Source organism: Trichosurus vulpecula, chromosome 1 (assembly GCF_011100635.1).
Source record: "Trichosurus vulpecula isolate mTriVul1 chromosome 1, mTriVul1.pri, whole genome shotgun sequence".
Taxonomy (NCBI): Eukaryota; Metazoa; Chordata; class Mammalia; order Diprotodontia; family Phalangeridae; genus Trichosurus; species Trichosurus vulpecula.
Window position 1 is genome coordinate 401010027 of NC_050573.1, and position 22628 is coordinate 401032654.

Below are 22628 nucleotides of genomic sequence, written 5' to 3' on the forward strand. Positions count from 1 at the left end.
AAGAGGCAGGGCCCTCGAATCTCAGTTCCTTCCCAAGGTAGCCAAAAGGTGACAATTTTCAGGTAGGGGTAGTGAGGAAGAGCAGGTGATGTGAACAACTGCACACTTGGTGTCTCCTTCCTCACTAATGCCTCCCCCAACACTGATAAGCCCTGGGGAGGGAACAGTGAATAACTGAATCAACATAACTTTCAACATAAGATCTTCCTGGAAATATGGGACAAAGATTGCAAGTCACTCCAATATGGCAATTATTCCCATTTCTTCCTTTCAGGGGTCTTTTCACATGAATTTCTGCTGGACCACTGGTCAGTTCCATGATGTTTGCACTGAAATGGCATCAAAGCATCCAGTAACGGCAAGTACAAGAACGCAAACTTCAAGGAAACCCAGGGTCCATGTTTATTGAGGATGTTACAAGTATTTGTACAGTAAGATGGTTTAGCTAGACTAAGGAATCCAGATAAACAAGTTTGTGATGGCTTTTGCTCCTGAGACTTCCATCATGAATCCTTCCCTAATGACTCTGATTATCAAGGTCAACCTTCTTTCTCAAAACTCATATGGAACTTTGCTTTGTACCTTGCCAAGTAGTATGCTACCAATCTGTGTTGGTGATTCATTCCCCTACGACCCTGTAAGTTCTGTAACTCAATTTTCTTGAGCCATTTTCTGTTCATTTTCTTTCTAGATTCCTCCTTTGCTCCCCAGGCTTGTACTTCTCTGTGGCCATATCAGTGTCCTCTTTGAATGTAAGCTATCTGAGGGCATCTGTCACATAGCCTTGCATAGTAGACTTCTTAAATGTTTATTGAATTGAGGCGGTTAGGTGATGCAGTAGAAAGAGGGCTGGAACTGGAGTGAGGAAGGCCTGAACCTCAGGTACTTACCAATTGTGTGATCCTGGGCAAGTCACCTCTCTGTCTTAGTTTCCTTGGCTGTTAAAATGGGTATTATAATAATAATACTACTTGCCAGAATTGTGAGGTTCAAATGAGCTAATATCTGTAAAGCACTGACTATAGTACCTGGTATGGAGGAGGTGCCTGAAAAATGTTTGTTTCCTTCCTTCCTTGAACTGAACGAAGGTAGGGATCTTATCTAAGTATCTAAATTTTTAATCTCCTCTAATTCCTTGTACATTCCTTTCTATACAGCATGTATTTAGTGTTTTTGAAAAAAAATTATTAATGAATTTTGTCATTCAGGAACAGACTTGGAAGAGAACCTAGAGATAGTTTAGTCCAACCTTTCTATTTTACACAGATAAGGAATGTAAGTCTCAGAGAAGGGAAAGTGCCCATCCTCAAATTAATGGCATTACAACAATAACCTTCCCTGCTATCCCCAAATTCACATTTAAACACAAGTTGAAAGATGTTTTAACACATTCTGTAGAGAACTGGAATAAATCTATTTTTGTGTGAGGCATAAAGTACTCTCTTCCAACAAGGTATCTCTTATAATATGTTAACATCATACAAGATTCTTTGACAATGCATCCACAGAAATAGCTTTGTTCAATGATTTTCTGATTATCAATATTTTTTTGAGGGAGGAAGGTAGGGCAATTGGGGTTAAGTGACTTGCCCAAGGTTACACAGCTAGTAAGTGTCTGAGGCCGGATTTGAACTCAGGTCCTCCTGACTCCAGTGCCAGTGATCTACTCACTGTACCACCTAGCTGCCCCTCTGATTATGAATATTGTGGTACAAGTAGTACATGTTTTATGTAGGCTGGGATGAACCTTTCAGTAGGCAAGGAAGGCATTTGACTTACTTGCTGCCAGAGGGATAAAAAGCTCAGTCTTTGGGAAGTTGATGTTAGACGTTTTAGCAGAATTCCCAGTATCCTTTGGAGAGAGCTTTTGTGATCTATGGCAGCAAGACCAGTTGCCATGGTAAATGCAAAGGTAGAAGAGAGTAGCTATTCTATCTGAATTACTTTCTTGATGATGTTAGGAGTTGCATTTTTTTTATCCTTCATTATCAATTAAATGACCTTTATTGTATTTTATAATCTATGCGTGTCTCATTGCATCCTAATCCTGAGGCAGAATCAGGATCAGGCCTGTTCTAGAACTAGTTAAAAGCAGGGCATAAAACGGGGAGATGTAAAACTCCCCAAATGTGTTTGCCGCTTTCATAAAGACTATCCAGTTAAGAATCCAAATGCAAGAAGTCTTGGGGGCATTTCTTGTTTCTCCTTTCAGTACGCTCCTTCTGGCCAGTTCCATTTGAGATACTTAGGCATTTGGGAGGTAGTCTCCCTGCTCACTGAGGGTCCATGCTCCTTTTTTTGCCACCACCACTGTTCCTGTTGGAAAGGGACTGCAGAGCCTCCTAATGTCATCTAGCCACATTGCAAGTCCACTTGATAAAGAAGGAGCCCTGGCCTGAGGGAGGATGGCAAGAGTTGTTTTTAGGTAAGTGAAAGGAAGGAGGGGGTTATGTAAACAGCTCTGGTTTTGAAGTTAGGGGACTAGGTACCTGATTCCAGCTCCAGCGCTTACCCTCTGTGTGACCTGAGTCTTGTATTCCCTATCATTACATCAGGGGTAAGGAAACTATGGCCGGTGCAGCCTGTTTTTGTACTGTCTAGGAGCTAAGGATGGTTTTTACGTTTTCAAATATAGCATATTTGATGTTCATTTATTAAAGTTTAAATACAGTGAAATTAAAAATGAGCCATGCAAAAACAGGTGACAGGTCATAGTTTGCCAACTACTGGTCTACATCATGTCCTCTAAAATTTCTTTTGGCAGCTAGATGGTGTAGTGAATAAAGTATTGTACTTGCAATCAGGAAGATCTGAGTTCAAATTCTGCCTCACACCCTCACACACCTGTTAGCTGTGTGACCCTGGGCAACTCAGTTAACCTTGTAAAGTGTTATCTATGTGCTAATAACTAGCTATTATAATTATTATTCCAGCTCTTAGTCCTTTGATCCTATGCTGCTCCCCTTTCATTAAGTACGATATTATTCCTCTGTAGTCCAACATGTTACAAAATGCCATGGAAGGCAACAAAGTGTGGAAAATCCCTGGGACTGAACTCTCTTCTACTAATTAGCTACCCGATCTGGGGGATGTCATTTTACTTTCTGAGACCCTGGGGGGGGGTCTCCATATTGAGGGAAGAAACAGCAAAGACCAGTCCTCCAGTTTGTATCTTGCCATTCAACAAAGTTGTATTGCTAATAAGGTGTTAAACTCCATTGTTTCCATTCTGCTGCTGGTATACTACAAGGACTATAGAAACCCTCTCAGTATAGTAGCCTGGGGCAAAACTCCAGTTGCCCCAGCTTTCTATTTTTTTTTCTGTCATTGCATCTAGAACCAGGTACTGAACTACTCAGGCTAGAAAAACCATTCTCCTTTCTTACAAATATTTGGAAACAGCATGATACTTTTGATTCCAGAGCGAGCTAAGCATTCCTTCGTGCACACTGATAACTTGATTTGCAAACTAGAGTTATTGCAAATTCTGAATAGAATAATAAAGTCCGCATCAGTGAGGTTTGACTGTAGAGAATCATAACTAGAAGGCTTCAAAGAGCCATATCTTCCCATGATCTCTTCTTCTTTAGGAAAGCAATCAGGAAAAGATTCAGGCTCACCTTTATATTGTAAACCACAGTAAAATGTGGGATGTGTCCTGCATAAATTCAGATAGGGCTTTGAAATATAAAAGCCAAATGGATCAATAATTGTGAAATATGAATGTAATAAACTCTCATTCTGCCATAAGAAGGGCCAAATCTGAAGAATTCGGAGAAAGAGGGGAAGATCTGGGTAAACTAATGATGCATAGTAAAGAAAGTAGGACCAGAAAAGCAATTACAACAGCTCACAGGCATAGTGACTAGGGTATTGGACTTGAAGTGAGGAAGATCTGAGTTTGGATCCTGCCCAAGACACTAACTAAGCAGGCCATTTAATCTCTTAGTCTCAGTTTCCCCATCTGTGAAATAGATTTAAGAATTGTACCTACCTCATAGGGTTATTATGAGGCTCATATGAGATAACATATATAAAAGGCTTTGCAAACCTTAAAGTACAATATAAGTGCTATTATTATTATAAAATAAATACTAATAACAACCAGAGGAAGCTAAACAATTGCAATAAGCAATCTTGGTCTAGGAGAACAGATGATGAAATGCACCTGCCTCTCTTTGCCAGAGAAGTGAGAGAGTGTGGTTCTGCAGTGTGGTAAATATTGTCAGATGTAGTCTCTGGGTTGATGGATTTTGCTTAACTACTTTTCTTTGTTAAAACCGAAGACTCCAGGGGGGAAGCAAAGGGTGGTAGATTCAGAAATCACTGTGATTAAAAACCACGCAAAGAGCATCAATAAAATTTTAAAAAACAACAAAAAAGGTAACATAAAGGTGAGACGGCAAGAGGATGGTCTCCACTTCAGCCTAAAACCGTTCCCCGGGTGAGTGGTCTCTGATGTCAATTTAAAGCACCATTAATCATTTTCCTCATAATCATCCCAGTTCCTTTAGAGAAGAAAGGGATGTGACAGACTTTGTTATTCAGAGTCTAGTTCTACTGGAATTTTTTTCCTTTTAAGTACCTGTTAAGTCTATTTTTGAAGAAAAAAAAAGGTAGATACCAGGTTCCCCTCAGCAGGGTGAAAAGGCAGCAGTGTGGTGATACCTTGATCTAGGATGAGGTTTGCTTGTCTCTCCTCTCAATCTATGGTTGGGTGAAGAAAAAACGTTTTCTTCCTGAAGGTGGCGTTTATGGACTGCTGTTGGGAGAAAGTTTTCCACATCGAAATTTTTTTTTTTTAAAGATTACAGTCAGAAAATCGCCCCATAAAACTGTGTAATCCTAGAAGTCAGGTTGAAATTGATGGAAGGCCACTCAAGGAATGGGTGCAAGAGGTGGAGGGCTTTTGTTAGATTGTGATCACAGACCTTTCTGTGAACACTAGGTTGCAGAACTCAGTTTAGATGGGTTAGAACCAAAATGCCCTTTCTAGGGACAACTGGTTGTCACTCCCTCCAGGTACTCAAGAAGGAGGCATATGATAACATTAGTTGAAAGAGGCTTGACCTCTAAAGCAGATTGACCAAAGTCATGGTACCCTTCTAACTAATTTCCTCAGACCCACAAAGAGAAAGGCAGAGGCAGACGCAGGAAAGTTTGAAAAGTATGGCCCCTATATGTTTAAAAATTGTTTCTCCTTTTACTGTCCACCAGGGGATTTCTGATCTTGGCTGGAATACACACACACACACACACACACACACACACACACATGTGTGCGTATATATATATATACACACATGTGTGTGTGTATATATATATATGTGTAGTTGTCGTTTTGACATTACAAAACAAATACAAATGTGACAAAGACTAAAATTTTGCCATTAAAATATGTGCATTTCTAAAAGGTGACTGTGTGTTTCCTAATCCCGCCTCCCCCCATCTGCTAGTGCTTTCTCCTCTAATGTTAACTTCCTTCTATTCTGCACACATATAACTATTTAAGTACATGTCACCTTCTCTTTAAAAAGTAAACCCCTTGAGGGAAGAGATTATTTTTGGTTTTATTTGTTTTCCCAATGATTACAACATTGATTGATTCACTGATTATATTGTGCCCTAGTTCTTCCTTGCTTATTCTTGGCCTCAGCTCTAGACAAAATTCCAGTAAAGATCACCTATCCTGTGTAATGTTGTAACAGTCCCATTTCCATTCCACTCTCAAATCAGGGCCTTCTTGGCCTCTATATTTATGAAGTGAGAAAAAGGAAGCTGTTGCTGAGAGGGGAGTTTTCCTTTTCCAGTTCTCTACATTGCCTTTTCCAGACTTGGACTATGTGAGGGGTCTGAAAACCCTGCCCTGTGATGAATGATTGAAAAATGAAGTATGTTGAGTTTGCAACAGGATTTGTAGAAATTAGGGGGTGGGGAAGAAGCAGTGAAGAATAGAACTTAGCTCCAGCTCATCAAATATCTGAAGTCCCAACATAGGAATTATTTTGGGTTTGAAGAGACCTCAAAGCCCATTAAGTCCTACACCCCCTCCCATTTTGCAAATGAAGAAATTGAGGCATAGAGAGGTTAAGTGATGTGTTCAGGATCACAAAACTATTAAGTGTCTGAAGTAGAATCTGAATCCAGATCCTTTCGGCTCCAAAGCCAATGAATGCCCTATCCACTAGACTAGTAGTGACAAACTCAAATAGAAATGGATTCCTGAGGGCTGCATATTGACTTAATAAATTACAAATTAACATCATCTATGTTTTATTGTATTTTTATTGATTTCGTTAAACATTTTTCAGTTACATTTTAATCTGGCTTGGGCTACACCCTCCTGGGTTTGACATCTTTGCATTAAACCTTGAGGTAGAAGTCAGATTAACTAGACTAGCTTTCTGTTGTTCCAGAGAGTGGGACTATAGCTAATGTGTTGAAAATACACAGGCACATTTGGGGAAAAGACCAGGAAGAATTTTCTAACAAACAGAACTATGCAGTGGTAGAACGAGCTGTCTACCAAGACAATGAGTTCCCCAGCACTGGTTCAGTTCCCCCTTGTCAAAGATATTACCTAACGCAACCCTCACTGATAAAAACTGAAATATATACAGGATATTAAGGTTTCTACAGCACTTCACATTTATTATATCATTCAGTCCTCCCTCCTGGTCTCCCTGTCTTTAATCTCTTTCATCTGCAACCTATTCTTTACGCAACTGCCAAATTAGTGTTCCTGAAATACAGATCTAATCATTTCCCTACAACTTAGAGGTACAGAGAGTTAAATGATTTGTCCAGGATCACATAGCCTTTATGTGTCAAGAGAAGGGACATGAATCCCACTCTTTCTAGCTTTAAGGCCAGAGTTCTCTACCAACTACACCAAGCTGCTTTAGAGGTAACAGCCCATAAGTGTCCTTTGTTGAATCAACACAATCATTGGGTAAATCCTTTATTTGGACCTTTATTTTGAACTTCTAACCTGTAGTATGACTACGTACCTGTATGTTGTATCTGCTCATAACATTGTAAGCTATTTGAGGACACTATCATTTTTCATCTTTGTATTACCTGTACCTACAATAGCACGATGCCTTACAGTAGACAGTAAATTTTCATCACGTTGAAAAGTTAGAGTGACTTTTTCTAATCCTGATGGTATAGTCATCATACACACGGCTCGTTATCTAAGGCTACCTCAGATTCTGGGGCCCCTCCAACCTCTTAGAAACAAATCAGCAGAAAAAAGAAGTGAGTACAGAGGAAAGGTAAAGTATACTATAGATTCCAACCAAGTTAATGGAAAGTTACTCAGGCTTTAAGTGAAATGCCAAGTGTTTTCAGTTGAAGTAGGAAGTGACTTAATCACGGTTCTCAGTGAGGCTGTTTTCATTCTTTCCCTTGGAATGCAGCCGAATGGCATTCCAGGTCCATTTTAAACCAGGAAATATTCTCCTCCCCCTGAGTGCTGCTATAGAGCCAGGGAAGCACTGAGGCCCCTCCAAAGGCAACCAGCCCTTGAGAGGGTGAGATGTGATGAATCCCTTCTTGCCTTGGGATGCTGACCAGCTTTTCTCCATTTCAACAAAGAACTAAACAAAAGGAAACAAACTTAAGATGGAGACGAGAAGTTATTTCTTGGCTGTCAGGTTGATTAAATGGTAGAATAGACTACCTAAAGTAGCTACTGAATTATTTTCCCCCAAATCCTCAACTCTACCCTTACCATTTCCCCTCTTCACCCTTATTTTTTAAAGGTGGGGAGAAGTATTGACAGCCATATCTTGAAGAGTTTGGATATTGACTTACGTGACAGCAGAAAGATATCTTGGATAACCATAGGATTATTTCACATTGTGATTCAATAGTTCACAAGATCGTAGATTTTTAAAGCTGGAAGGGATCATAGAGGTCATTGAGTCCACCCACACTCATAATACCCACCCCCCTGCTGTTTTGCTGATAAGGGAACTGAGGCATAGACAGGTTAAATTACATGCCCTAGGTTTTACAGCTTGTAGTGTCTGAGGTAGTATTGAATCCAGGTATACTTGGCTCCAAGTCCAGTGTTGTATCCACTATGTCATGCTACCTTTAGTTTCTTCTTCTTCTTCTTCTTCTTCTTCTTCTTCTTCTTCTTCTTCTTCTTCTTCTTCTTCTTCTTCTTCTTCTTCTTCTTCTTCTTCTCCTTCTTCTCCTTCTTCTCCTTCTTCTCCTTCTTCTTCTTATCTTCAAAAATCACCCTGTGGGAAGAAACTTTGATATTTGGATGTTTCCTTTATGGGAAAAAATAAAACAAAGAAAAACTAAAGAATTTAAACTATTTTAGCAAAGATCTATTTTTGATCAAGTAACACAAAGGTGCAACAGATCTATGATCCTCTTTCCAACTCCTACATTTGTGATCCTATCTCTTAAAGATAAAACCAGTCACAGAGACTGTGATGGATTGGTTTGTCTTCATTTGATATCTGAATCATGGTATATATATTTTTGAGGTTCTGGTAAAAGCTCCTTTTTATTCTCTTCTTTTCTTTAAGCAGAAGAAGTCAGAGACATTTAGTTAGCTAAAAAATTGTGGATGGACCCAGGGGATGGATACCATATTTTAATTTTGAGATCTACATTCCTCAGAAAACTGTGTTCTTATTTCACAGCTTTCAGGATGCACATTTTTAAAAGGATGGTGAAATTCTTCTGGGGAGAATAAGACATGGGAAATCAGCTGTCTTGGGGGATTTGATTAGGGGAGCAAATGAATGACAGCCAGGGGTAGAGTGATTTGAGATTGAGCACAGAAGCAAAAGAAAGGAGAGAGGGGAGGTGGGGAGAGAGAGTGAGACAGAGAGACAGAGAGAGACAGAGACAGAGAGACAGAGAGACAGAGACAGAGAGAAAGAGAGGGGTGGGTGGAGAGTGCTGGATGCCAAGCTGGAATATAGTCAAGAAAGTGGAACTAGGAGCTGTGAGGAAATCATTACACTTACTATGAGTGCTGCTGTCATTTGTGGCCTTTTATTAGATACTTCAGAGCAACCTGGTACAATTAGGGTTTATCTATTTAAATCCATTGCTCATGAGCCTACAGTGATGTTTCTTTTGCTAAGCCAAATCAATGACTACAAATTCAAAGTAAAAACATTTAATGAAAGAAAATAAAAAGTAATTCTCTACTATATAATGGGAGGAGAATATATCAGTCACTTAAAGGGTGCTATATTGGATTCCCTGTCCTACTTACTTACCCATTTTCCAACTCAGTACCTAGATCTTATCCTGGCCATCAGATGATCTCTCCTCTTGTCCCATTTCCCCAGGTGAATGCTCTTCCATAATATGCTTGCCTGGCAATATTTCTGCTGTTATTTGTAATGCATATTAACCAAAAACTCTGCAATCAATCAAGTACTTAGCTAGTATGCAATCTTCTAGAGTGTTGTTTCAAAGTTCTATCCTATTACTTGTACAAATATGAAGAAATCACCCCCAAACCACCAACAATTAGGAAATTTCTAGTCATCCTAATGATCTTCGACAAAGAAATTCCTTTTACTTTTACCCTTTTCTCTCCTTATCCATATCCTGCTCATCCTTCAAAAATTAGTAAAAGTCAGAACAAAGGAAATGAGGAGGTTTCCTGATTGACTGAGTAAGTGTTTGGGATTGGGAATGGGGAATGAGCATGGGGCATGTTCTGGTGAGAAAGATATTATCTTTTGGAGCCAAGAGGCAGACAGATCCTGTGTAGTTCTCTGAAGTCAAGGGGCCAAGCAAGCTCAGGAACCAAGAATGTGAAAGAACACTTTGATTCAGACTTTAGAGATCAAGAGAGATTTAGAGATGGAAGTCCCAGGGATAGAGGCAGGGTCTTCTGAATTCTGGATATGACATTGAGGAGATGCCAGAACTCTTGAAAAGTTGATGGGGTTCTAGAGCCTCTCCTTAGAAGAGTATACTTCCCAACCAGAAGTCCAAAGATCATCTCCATCTTTGGCACATACAAGTGGGCATCAGTCTTCATTCCTGATGGAGGCAGCTGTATGAGAAAGGGAAGGTTCCAGCATCACTGACAATAAGAATACCACACAGTCATGCGAAGGTACTGAAAATACTTTCATTCTGACATTGTCCCCCGTGTACTGTCTTCCTTATATATCTGAATTGTGTTCTCTATTTTCTATCCAGTACTCCTTGAATTGTAAAGAGCTTAAAGACAGGGCTCATATGAATTCTGGCTTTGGACCAATTCATCATGCCCAGCATAGGACCATGCACTCTCTTGTTGCTCAATAAACAATTAAATTCAACCCCAAAGTCCATTTAGAGGGGCTACTTGGTGGTACTTGTATCTCTGGATGAGTGGCAGCTGAGCTTATGTAAAGTAATACTTTCCTTGTGATACTCCTATGAGCTAGCTAAGACTAGTATTATTAAGTCTCCCTAATGTACATATCTTTTTTTTAACTTATGAAGAAACTGAGGCTGAGGGCGATTGTGACTTGCTGGAGGTGAAATAAAAGGTAAGCGACAGATGTAGGACTCAAAATCAGTAATTCTGGCTTCAACCAGTGCTCTCTTCTGGACAGGCCAGTTGCCCCTCTCAAGAAAAAGGTGGCTTACAGCTATTTTTCTCTGTCTCCCACTGGCTTTCTATTGCTTGTGGTACTTTCCTCATGAATACTAGAGTTTTTATAATGCAATCCATGAAAATCAAGCTCGATATTTCTAGTCTGTGATTACCAGGGTATGTAGGAAGTGTGGGTATTAGAATATCATGGCATGGCCAGCTTCATAGGTATTAACTCTCACTTGACTTTGCAGAGGAAGTCTATTTCTCAAATGCAGACCTGGAACTGATGATAGCTAGCCTTGAATTTCCTTCCCTTTCTCACCATCTATTTAAATCCTCCCCATTCTTCCAGGCCCAGCTTAAATCCTGGCTTCTTTTCCTCTAAATTCCAACCATAACAACCTTTTTCTTCCCTCTGAATTCTTACTGGACTTATATTATGTTTCATACTATGTAGCACTTGACCACATAATGTTGTTTATTACCAGTTATTTCAATTATCTTCCAAATTTCAAGTTCCCTGAGAACCAGACTGATTTTTTATATCTCCATTTATATCTCCAGTTCTCCACTGGAGCCTTGCTCACTGTAACACCTCATTCTGCCATGGTGGTAACTCAAAATTTTTTAGAGGCTTTGCCACTGGAACATATTCTGAAAAGGCTTCAAATACAGGCCTGGTCATTACTATGCATTTTTGAGCATCAGGCCTTTCAAAATTGAGAGAAGTTCATTACCAGCAAGCCAACCATGAGTTAATGAGATTTTTAGACTCCAAAATACCCCAAAACTATCACCGTAAGGTACAAAAGTCATGATCAATATCAGTGTAGACATGCTAGTGGAATCACACAGACCCCTGAAGTGTTCTCTTTCCTATATTGTCTAGTACAGTTCTGGGCTTGTAGGAGGTACTCAGGAGCCATCTGTTGAGTCAAATTAAATTTAATCTTTGACCCTTTAAAGAAAAGGTGATGAACTTTGAAAGGTATAGTCAACTTGCTCCTATTTTATGGCAAAGTACCTTTCTTTAGGGTAAATTAATAAAAGTCTTTTGCTGGAAATAATTCATGCTTTTGATAAATTTTCACTGAATCTGAGAGATGGACCATTGAGTCCAATCTATGCTCAACCAAGAGTCCCTTCTGTAACATCTCCAACAAGTGGTCACCAGACTTTGCTCAGAGACTTCACATGAAAGAGAATTCCCTACCTCTCCCAGACATTCCATTCCAATTTTGGACAACTCCAATGGTTAGGAAGTTTTTCCTGATATCAATACTAAATTTACATCTTTTTGTCTTATACCAATTAGTTCTACTTTTATCATCTGGGGACAAACAGAAGTTTAATCTTTTTTCCACATATGACATCCCTTCATATACCTAAATAGGGCTCTCACATACCCTGGAACTCTTCTCTTTTCCAAGCTAATCTTCTCCAATTAGCTTCAACCTTTCAAATGTAAGAGGAACTGGGTTCTAGTCCTGATTTTACTACAAGCTAGCTGTGTGATCCTGGGCAAGTCATTTAATTTCCTGGGCCCCACTTTCTCCATCTGCAAAATGGGAGAGAAGGACTAGTTGATATTTAATTCTCTTTTAGCTCTGAGCTTCTATGAATTTAAAATCCTCCCATCCCTTTATAAAACAAGAGGAATAGACTATTTAGTTGATACACTCCCTAGTACTTTATCCTACATTTCTATTGTTCCTATCCCATATAGAATATCTCTCTGTGTGAGGAGAGGTGGAAAAATGGAGCAGCATGTGTATGGAGGTGTGTTTTAGGAGGAGAACTTACAAAAGGGATATGTGTATGCTTATGGTGAAGCAAAAGACAGTAGAAAGCTATGGAAGATGATTTTCACTAATAATAGTCAAAAAGAAAAAACACAGAGTGTCCCATTCAATGTCAGTAACATCTACCTCAGAATGTTTGGTTCCAGCCTCGTGATGAGCATATAGAACACCTGTTTCTTCCTCGGGACCTGTTTCTCATTTGTGCTGAGAAAATTACAACACATTAGAAGCTATCCTGCATTTTGCTGCTGCCAGTGAATCTGCTGCATAATGGCCCTCTTCACTAGCAACTCTTTCTACTCACAATAAACAATCCTGGTAAGTAAGGAAACACTTCGGCTCTATCAAAGGAAGAGATGTGGCTTGGCTCATATTTCCTCTCAGAGAAGACAGAAGGAACTTCTAATCTCTTTCCCCAAGAGACCGGTGCTGGGATGGACAATGCATTTGAGAAATCCATTAGGGGACTAGACTTTGAAAAGAAAAAGAGATTCAATAGACACAGTAAAGTCACAAGATCATAGATTTAGAATCAGTATCCCTAAGCAAGGCCCATTGAACTAGATGGCCCCTGATTTTTACCTGACCTTTGGAAGACTAGGGCCATCCTTCCAAGATCTTCAAGTAAGTGTGGTCATTACTGCTGTAATAGCCTTACTGGGCTTTCACCCTTCTGCCTTTATGCCTTCCCTTCTCTCAGCTCCAGACTTTGGGTTCAAATCCTGTTTCTGTCATATGTTGGCTCTGTAACCCTGGGAAAATCACTTAACCTCTTAGTGCCCTAGGCAGCTTTTAAAGACTGCCCACCCCTAATAACCTCCATAGCTACCAGGGGTAGTCGGGTTTTTTCCCCTGGGGCAAGGAGGTTTTTTTTTCCTTTTTTAATCGAATGTACAACATCATTAGTTAAGGGAATTTCCTCTACCAAAGGAGATCAGCATCAGCTCTGTGACATATAATGTTAGAGAGTTGCTGGGGGTACCAAGAGTTGTTGAGTGACTTGTCCAGGGTACCATAGCCACAGGGAGGAATTGAACCCAGTTCTTCTTGACTTCAGTCAAGTGACTTCTTGAGCACAGGACCTAGAGTCAGGAAAACCTGAGTGCAAATCTGGACTTAGACACTTACTAACTGTATGACCCTGGGCAAGTCACTTAACCCTGTTAGCCTCAGTTTCCTCACTGTAAAATGAGCTGGAGAAGGAAACGGCAACTCACTCTTCTTTGCCAAGAAAACCCCAAATGAGGTCACAGAGAGTTGGACATGACTGAAAAAAACGACTGAACAGCTTCTTGACTTCAGGTCTAGGTCTCTATTGGCCAAGCTGTTCAGCAAAGAGTTACACTGTTAGTAATGACCCAAATGCCCTTATTTACTCAGCTGACTGACATTCTTTTTTAACATGGATAGCTACACAGCTGTTCCTGTTAATATTATTAAGTCATTCTTAGCTAATAAAGAACATCTTCATTTTGCTCCCCCAAACTGTTCCCTGAGAAAATGTTCTAGTACATACTGTAACATGTTGTAAAGAGGAGTGTGATGTCATGGAAAGAACACTGGAATAGAAGGCAGAAGGCTTGGACTCCGTTGCAGATTAATTCTGTGGCCTTGGATAAGTCACTTCATTCAGTGACTATCACAATGCCTGAAACAGAGAAGCCACTTAATAAATGCTTGTTGACTCTCCATTGTTGAATTCAACTCTCTAACATTCAGTTTCCTTTTCTATATATAAAATGAGGTACTTGAACTAAGTTATTTCTATGGTCCCTTCCATCCCTAAAATTTTATTAAGTTAGTGCCTGATCAATGCCTTATCAATTATCAATTAGCTTTATGTTATTTTGAATTTCATCCTATCCTTGGGTGGGGGGAGGACGATATGTGATAAGGCCTAGGAGCTGGTAGCAAATCCTGGAATCTAACTTTCTCTTTGTCCTTGAAATATGGAGCAAGGGGCCCAAAAAGCTAGTCTGGAATCACCAACTGACAAAAACTTGGACTTTGAAGTGACTTCAAAGAGCATCAAATATATCTCAGGCTTAAAGAGGAAGTCTCTCCCTGACTTTCCCAAGAAATACTCAGTCACCCAGAATCCACTTGAAAACCTTCAGAGATGGGGAGCCCATGTCCTCACAAATCAGTCCGTTTCACTTTTGGATAGTCCTCATTCTTTAGAATTTTTTCTGTACATCTAGTCAAATCTTCCTTTTAACAGCTTCTCTCTGATTGTGCCTAGCTCAACCTTCAGAACTTGTAAAAAGAAGTCCAAGCCTTCTTTCACATGGTAGCCCTTCAAATACTTAAAGAAAGATACCGTTTCTTCTCCTAGGTCATACATCTCTGATTCATTCAACCAACCATAGTGTTCAGAGATTCAGCCATAGGATCAGAAACTGAAAGCTAGAAGGGGACTTAGCCATCACTGAGTCCAACCCCTCATTTTATAGATGAGGAAAGTGAGGCCCGGAGAAATTAAATGATTTACCCAGGACAGCATCTAATAAGCGACTGAGGCAGGATTTGGACCCAGGTCTTCTTTCCCATTCATCACACCACACTGCTTCATATGGCATGGTCTGCAGTCCCCTCACCATCACGGTCCCCTTCCTCTGGATATGCTTTGCCATTTCTATATCCTTCATACTTGATGGAAGCTAGATCCACAACCTTCTGTTATTCTTTTTTTTAAATTCTTTTTTAAAAAACTTAAATACAAAATAAGAAAAGAAAAAAAACATTGTCATGTGCCCAGCAGAATGTAAGAGAATTCAAAATATATAGCAATCAATTTCCATTTCAAGAAATATATAATAAATACTATGCATTGTGTTCAGAGCTGTCCATCTTTTCTTTACTTCCTTGTAAGTTTTCTTTTGTTCTCTGCTGTGTACTTTTTTACTTTTTTCTTCCCCCCCTTCCTCCCCCTCCTCCCCAAGAAGGTTACAATTAAGTGTATACACACACACACACACATGCATACATACCCACATACACATATATACAATACATATATGTATGTACATATAAACATACATGCAAATGTACACATATACACACAGATACCCAAAGATATATACATACATACATACAACATGCATACAGTTACATACATATACATATACTTAGATATCTATGGTCATACTCACATGTAGACATATACATTCATATGCATCTATATAAGACCATACTATATTCATTTGTCCTCTGTTACTCTGACGGTGGATAACCTCTTCCTTTATAAATCTGAGTCTTTCCATATTTTTCTAAGTCCACCAACTCATCATTTCCTACACCACAGCAATATTCCAACCTTACGCTGTCTAGTTATTTTAAATAGTCTAAAACAATATTGATTAATATGGCTGACATACAGTATACTTTCCCTATTTTTCTCTTTTGATTAAATCTATATTAGCTTTAATTTTGTCCGAGATCATGATTAATACCCCTGCTTTTTTCCCCTAATAAATTCTACTGCTGATCTTTATGTTTGTGTGTTTCTTATTTCCTATCCTTCCTGACCCCTCTACTTTATTTCAACCCACTATCTTGCCCTCCTATTACTTAACCTGCTCCCTCCCCAAGGATCCCTTCCTTATCTTCTCAATCCCGTTAATCTAAACATCCTTCTATAACCCTCCCCCCTTAATCCTATTCCCTCCCCTCTAAAAATCCCTTCCTTACACTCTCCCCCCTCCCTATCCCCTTAGCCTTTTATTTCTTCCTGAATTTAGAAGACTTTTATACCCTTCTAGATATGTATGTATTATTCCTTCTTAAACCCATTCCTGATGAAAGATGGGGTGCAGAACTAACAGCCTTCCTCTCCTATCTAATTCCTCTGTGTCATTTCTTCCTCTCACACCTCATTTATATAAAATAATTACTCTTTTTACCTATTCCTATGCAGTTTTACTTTTAAAAATCACGTCATGCTCAAATCTATCCCAATCTTTCTTGCTAATTACTTACCCAATTACTAATAACAATCTTAAACATACTTTTTGTATTTCCTCACATGAAAGGTAAATCGTCTGTCCTCACTGGGTCCCTTGTAATTAGTCTTTGATATGTCCCTTATATTTCTTGTGGATCTTATATGTCAAATCTATTAAGTTCAGGGTTTGTTTATTTTTTAAACAAAATCCTGAAAGTCTGACAATTCATTAAATATCCATTTTTTTCATTCAGGATGATGCTTAACTTTGCTGGGTATGATATTTTTCAGCTTCAACTCCAGTTCTTTTGTTTGATATAGTGTTCCAAGACTTGTGGTCTTTTAGTGCCATCACTGCTAGGTTTCGTGCGGCACCGCCATATTCTAATTGTGATTCTAACGGTGGCACTGCCATATTCAAATGGTTTTTTTGTTGCTTATGATATTTTATCCTTGACCTGGGGGTTTCAGAATTTTGTAAGTTTTCTTGGCAGAATCTGTTTCAGGTGATGATTCTTCTGTCATTCTTGTTGGTACATCTCGGGAATAAGTCTTGCAGTGAACTGATAGGGTAAAATGTTTACTCTGTTAGCTACACTAGAAAAGAAGAGGGGAGGGGAGGGAAGAGGAGGGAAAAGAAGAAAAAAGGGAGGGAAGTGAAGGGGGCTAGTAGGTACTATTATAATTCTCATTTTATAGAAGAGGAAATTGAGGCAGATAGAGGTTAAGTAACTTGGCCAGAGTCACACAGCTAGCAAGTATCTGAGGTCAAATGTTAACTGAGGGTTTCCTAACTCCAAATCCAGCCCTCTATCCATTGTGTCACCTAGGTTCCACTCTTTTTTTATTTTTCAATAGTAAACATTCAGTATTAAAACAGCTCAAAAGAGAGTATGGCATAGTAGTAGAGTAGCAATGTGGTTTTCATTTCTTTTTGGGCTCCACTCCTGACTTCCCAGACTTTCTCCGTCATGTCACAGCAGCCTCTTCTCACACTGGAAGTTTACTCTGCTCCTGTGGCCTCCTCATTTTGGAAGTTCGTTACACTCTCTGGCCTTCACACTTGAAGTCCACTCCACCCCTGAGCCCCTTCACCTTATTGGTGAGTTTCTCCCCGGAGCTGCATTTTGAGAAAAGTGCCCAGGTCCATTACGCATTCATTCTTCTTTGGGCTCCACTCCTTAACCTCTGACCTTTATCCACTATACCTCCTCATGAGTACCTTCTCTTCCCACCCCACCCTCCACTGCAGTTTCCTTGAATGTGTTGCCTTCTCCCATTAGAATGTAAGTTCCTTGAGGGGAGGGAATATCTTTCTTTCTGCTGCTCTTTTTATTCCCAGCACTTAGCACAGTGCTTGCCCCAAAGCAAGTGCTTATTGACTGACTCAAGTATTGGACTTGGGAGTTGGGAATACTTGGGCTCAAATGTTGCCTCTGACACCTATTAGTTGTATAACCATGGACAAATCATATAATCTCTCTGAGCCTTAGGCAGCTCCATAAGACTTTTCTACTAAATCATGGATGGGATTGAAATTTGCATGGTGGAATCCCGATACCCTTAAAATCACAGCTTGTTGATGTATGGACACATATGGTTTAATGGGAAAGATACTTAATTATATTTTGCCCACAAGATACTAAAGGGTCTTTAAATGTAACAAGAATAAGTTGGAGGAATATTAGAAAACCTTAATTTCTATGAAAAAATTCTTATAGTTCTTACCAATCTCATTTTAATATTGTGTTTGCTCTGTAAATTGCAGTTGTAGAAATCTTTGAATTATATGGAATTTATCTGTAGGAAATTAAGTGCAGAACAATGCAGTCATTTAATAAATCATCTGAGTTTAGCTTTCTTCAACAGAGTCATGTTCCCATGGTGTAATTCATTTCTCTAGGACAAAATAAGGTTAATCTGAACCAAGTAAGACTTGGATTATTTGCTTTTTTCTTTTAAGAGTCAGCACCAGTCATAACCTCTCTCTGAAGTTTGTGGACTTTTCTTGTTTGCTTTTTATGCCTTAATTGAAAGCTCCTTAATTGAAGGCTGAGAACTTATCAGCTAGAAAATATGTACACAAGTCTTCCTGGGGGTTGTGGGGGGAGGTAACCTAGATGCCCTCTAAGGAGTCTTGTTAACCTTAGATTCTATTGAAGCTCTCCAGTAACTGAACCCCATTGACTTTGTTGTATGAACTGCACTAATTCCATGGGGTTCGGTGGGCATAAGAAAGGAAGTCAATTAAACAAACGGTCCAGGCTCTAGGGACACATAATATAGAAATTGGGCATTTATAGTTACAAAGTACCATTTTAATGGTCACTTCTCTGTCACAACCATACTTAGGAGTTTTGCCTGATGTATCAAATAAGAAGGAAAGAAGGAAGGAAGGAAGGAAGGAAGGAAGGAGGGAAGGAGAGAAGAAAGGAAGGAAGGGAAGGAGAGAAAGAAGGAAGAAACAAAGGAATGAAGGAAGGAAGAAAGGAAGAAAGGAAGAAAGGAAGGAAGGAAGGAAGGAAGGAAGGAAGGAGGGAGAGTTTTATTATGATCCATGTTTTCTTTTAAAACATGACTGATATGGAAATATGTTTTTCATGACTACACAAGTATAACCTATATGAAATTGTTTGCCTTCATGAAGGGGTTAGGGAGGCAGGGAGAGAATTTGGAACTCAACAAATGTTGAAAAATGTTTTTACATACAATTGGGGAAAAATAAAATACTAAATAAAAAATTAAAAATAGAATTTTATCTATGTGCTCCGTTAATCACTGTTAATATAGAGGATGTGGTTTTCAGGTTCAAGCTAAATTTCTGAGTGCTATTCATTAATGGTAAAGGAGGACCTCTTCTCTCACTAGTCTTAACCAATGCCACCTCTGGAACCTGAAACTGAGGAGTACAAACAAGACAAAATAGAAACAGACAACTTCACTCCCGTTTTTTGGAGCCAGAGCTGGGGTTAAAAGGATGAAGCAGAAGGAATTCCTTCCCCTCTCACTGATTCAGTTCATGGTGCCCAGGATATGGGTAAATGGGAATCTTCACCCTCTAGACACAGCAAATAAGAGTTGCTGAAAAGAAAGCAGCAGAAAGAATATAGAGAAAGAGAGAACAGATGACGCAGTCTGGAAAACTCAGGAGTTAGAAGGGGAATAAAGTCTGGACAGGCCAGGATTCTCCACAAAATGGAAGCTCCAGGAGGAACTCATCAATGGGAAAAGAAGGCTGAGCTGGCAGAGAGATGTCCAGGGTGAAAAAACCATCGGAGTGCTTGGATTTTCTAAGGTGGTGAGGAAACAGAGAATAAAAAATGTGTCTGGCCTCTAATTTGATTTCTCTGTTTCCCATCCGAAATATCAATTCCTTTTAAAAAATGCGTAAATGAGGGAAATACCCATTATGGATGTAGAACAAGTCAAACGAAAGTGGGAAAACAACACAGAATTTGAGTTGGAAAGGACTTTAATGGCCATTTATTCTAACCCATACATGAAAGGAATATCTCCTATAACACACTTGACAAATGCTGATTCAGCCTCTGTTAGAAAATCTCCAATGACGATGGAACCAGCCAGCTTTCAATGCCATCTGTTCTACTTTGAGACAGCAATGATCATTAGGAAGGCTTTTTTCTAACATATCTCTTCATCTTCTACCCATTCCTTCTGATTCTGCTATCTGGGACCAAATAGGAAAAGTCCTTTCCTTCATCAATATGACAGCCTTTCAAATGTTTAAACATAGCTATCTATCACGTTATCCCTGAGTTTTCTCTTCTTTAGGATGGAACAGAGTTTGCATGCTTTGACCTTCACCTGATCCTCAGAACACAGGGAATGAAGGCCCTTCCCCATCCTAGTTGGTCTCCTCTGGAGGCTCTCTAGTTTCTTAATGTCTTTCTTAATTGATGGTGTCCAGAACCAAGCACTGTACTCTGAGGTCTAACAAGGAGAGGGGGCAGTAGATCTATTCCTGGTAGTTATGTCACTCAGTGAAGCCGAAGATGCCATTAGCCTTTTTTGGCTGCCTCATCAGACTGCTGACCTGTTGAGTTTGTGGTCCACTAAAATCGTCAGATATTTTTGAAAACAACTATTGTCTAACCATGCCTTCCATACCTTGTATGGTGAAACTGATTATTTTGTCCCCAAGTGTAAGACTGTAATCTATCTCCATTGAATTTAATCTCATTAGACTCAGCCCAATACTCCTGCCTGTTAAAACCTTCTTTGGACCTTGATTATTGTCCAATGTGTTAGTTAGCTATCTGTCTTAGCTTTAAAAATGGCTGGTGGTACAGTGGCTAGAATACTAGGTCTTGAATCAGGAAGACTTGAGTTCCAATGCAGCATCAGACACTTATTAGCTGGGTGACCTTGGGGAAGTCACTTAATCTGTGTCTACCTCAGTTTCCTCAACTGTAAAATGAAGATCATAAAAGCTTCTGTCTCCCAGGCTGGTTGTGAGGATCAAAGAGATAATATTTGTGAAAGTGTTTAGTACAGTATCTGGCACATATTAGGCACTATATTAATGCCTATTCCCTTCCCCCTGCCTTCCTTGTCATCTGCAGATACGAAATGTGTGCCATCTATGCTTTTATCCAAATAACTGACAAAATGTGCAACAGCACGAGACCAAGCACAGATCCCTAGGTACTGTCCTGGAGACCTTCTCCTATGTTGACATTGCACCATTCACCACTATTCTTTGAATATAGGTAACTAATCAGTTCTGAATTTATCTAATTATATTGTCATCCAGTCTACTTTCTCCATCTGCTCCATAAGAAGTGTATGATATACATTATCAAAATCTTTGCTAAAATCTAGGTAAACTATATCCACAACATTTTCCTCATTTTTGAATTTAGTGATCCTGTCCAAAAAAGGAATTGAGATTAGTTTGCAAGAACTGTTCTTGATGAAGCTGTGCTGGCTCTTTGTAATCATTGCTTTCTTTTTTGAGATGTTTGCTGTTATTCAGTCATTTTCTAGTCATGTCTAATTCTTTGTGACACCATTTGGAGTTTTCTTGGCAAAGATACTAGAGTGGTTTGCCATTTCCTTCTCCAGCTCATTTTACAGATGAGGAAACTGATGCAAACAGGATTAAGTGACTTGCCCAGGGTCACATAGCTGGGAAGTGTCTGGGCCTGGATTTGAACTCAGGAAGAAGAGTCTTTCTGACTCCAGGCCTGGTATTTTATCTACTGTGCCATCTCCCTAATGACCCATTCTAGAATTTTTCCAAGAATTATAAGTGATAATATTATATATAAATATGTATGTATATACATGTGTTTATGTATATATACATATAAATATATGTATAATAGCTAATATTTATATAGCACTTACTAGTGCTATATATTATATAACACTTTATCAGTACTTAGCCCATCAGAATCATAATTTGCACTCTCTCCTAGTCTTTGTTTCTTTTTCTTTCTTTCTTCTTTTCTTTCTTCCTTTCTTTCTTTTTTTTCATCTTTCTCTCTTTCTTTTTGAAAACTCAAGACATTTGCCCTTCTCCAATCTTGTGGTACCTAGCCTGTTTTTCATGACCTTTCTAGTATCATGATAGTGGGTTGGTAATCACATCTGCCATGTCTTTCAGTATTTGAGGATGTAGTTCATCTGGGCCCAGTGACTGGAATCCATCAAAAGCAATTTCTGAGTCGAGTGGTGGTACAGTGGATAGAGCACCGAGCCTGGAGTCAGGAGGATATAAGTTCAAGTTTGTCCTCAGATATTTACTAGCTGTGTGACCCTGGGCAAGTCACTTAACCTCTGTTTGTCTTAGTTACTTTATCTGTAAAATGGGGATAATAATACTACCTAACTCATAGGGTTGTTGTGTCGATTATGAGATATTTATATATATAAAGTATATAGCACAGTAGCTGGCACATGGTAAGCACTATATAAATGTTTCTCAGCTGTTAACTAGGTGTTCTTTCACTAACCCTTTATTTAACTTGGGTTTCAATTGCTTGTTAGACATTTCTGTCCTGTCATTTCCAGGGCAAAGCATCCTCTGCTTGGCAGAGAAAATGTAAGCAAGTTAAGAATTGAGCTCCCCTGCCTTCCCTGTTGTCAGTTATCATGATCTCATCCATCCACTCCAAGCAAAACTCCTATCCCTTCTTTGCTCCTCCTATGTTTTTCTCTTGGTAAAGAGAAAACCAAGAAAGCAAAAACAAAGAGATGCTAAAAATGCATCCCCCCAAATACCATTGAGCATTGTCCTCAGCTTCTTCTGCTCATCTCAGCCCATTCTGAGCACAGAATG